We start from the raw sequence: 1,327 nt of genomic DNA, 5'->3' as shown, positions 1-1,327 counted from the left end.
GCACTATCAATCCACATCCATTCACCTGTGACACACAAACATCACATTCTGTTCCTGTTTCACTTCTACGGCTCATTTTGAGTGTTTGATTGATTCCTTCTGACCCGTATGACTGCGGTGCATTCCGATCCAGACTGAGTCGACTTCATCTTGAAGGATCTCCAGATTCTGACGGATAAACTTTGATTCTATTGGGTCCTCAATACTCAATAAAGATGCACCTGAAATCACAGAAAACTCACTGTTGATGCCGTCTGTGTCTATCTGTGCTTTTTCAAGCACTCAGGACAATAGGACTCATGTGAAATCTTTTCATGATGTAGGAAAATGTGTCTCACCCATTCTCAGACATTCCACTGTGGCATGAGCCCAGTTTTCTCTCCGAGAGCTCATGAATGTATAGCAGTGTCCTCTGAACGGAATCCAACCTCGTCGCTGATCTGATTCGGGGCAGTTACCCGGCAGCTGAGGGGAATCTGTGGGGGCAACAACTGTGGAGCAAAGTGAGGAGTTTAATCTCTCTTGCACTGGTTTTGTCAATGACAAGAATAATATGTTAAACTGACAGGATGTGTTTGAATATATTGGTGCTCAATATCTATATAATAGGCAAGAAAAAAATCAAATGATCATTTGTGACCCTGGACCACAAAACCAGTCATAAGTTTACACATGCGTATATTTGTGGCAAAAAGCCAAATGATAGATTTTTCTCTTATGCCAAACATCCTCAGGATATCAAGTAAATATCAAGTTCCATGAAGATATTTAGTAAATTTCCTACCGTAAATATAATAAAACTATTGTCGTGAGTGGCTGCAAGAAAATCGCAAACAAAAATGGCCAGAAACACGGCAACAAACTTCACTCGCTGCGCCCGCTCTTTGAGAATTACGCACTCAAGTTTGGTATCTATGTAAAGCTTAGAATTTCTGCTTTCGGGTTCATCTACTCTCCACAACGTCAATACAGCGGTAAGCCAATAGAGAGCGTTAAAACAAACCTGTTTCTTCTTAACAACGGCCTCTGATGAACAACTTCAAAGGCGATTTTACTCAATATTTTGATTTTTTTGCACCCTCAGATTCCAGAGTTTTTGCATCTCAGCCAAATATGGTCCTATCCTAACAAATCAATGGAAAGCTTTTTATTCAGCTTTCAGAGGATGTATAAATCTCAGTTTCGAACAGTTGACCCATAAGACTGGTTTTGTTGTCCAGGATCACATTTGCAGAATGTAGAATGAAATACCTTTGGATCGTTTGCAGAGGGAATAATATGTGTTGTTGCACGCTGCAGTTTTCCAGTCGCCATCCGTGTCGATATA

General features: G+C 40.6%; 1 long non-coding RNA gene across 1 annotated transcript; it reads right to left on the bottom strand.

The window, feature by feature from the left end:
* Window positions 1–1,327, bottom strand: LOC130549348 (uncharacterized). Its single transcript, XR_008962170.1, has 4 exons — window positions 1,252–1,327; window positions 339–491; window positions 105–221; window positions 1–25 (listed from the first exon to the last, which is right to left on the bottom strand). It is a non-coding gene; the product is annotated as an uncharacterized LOC130549348 (long non-coding RNA).

The sequence above is a fragment of the Triplophysa rosa genome, unplaced genomic scaffold (assembly GCF_024868665.1).
Source record: "Triplophysa rosa unplaced genomic scaffold, Trosa_1v2 scaffold1035, whole genome shotgun sequence".
Classification (NCBI taxonomy): Eukaryota; Metazoa; Chordata; class Actinopteri; order Cypriniformes; family Nemacheilidae; genus Triplophysa; species Triplophysa rosa.
This window is presented reverse-complemented; position numbering and strand designations above follow the sequence as displayed.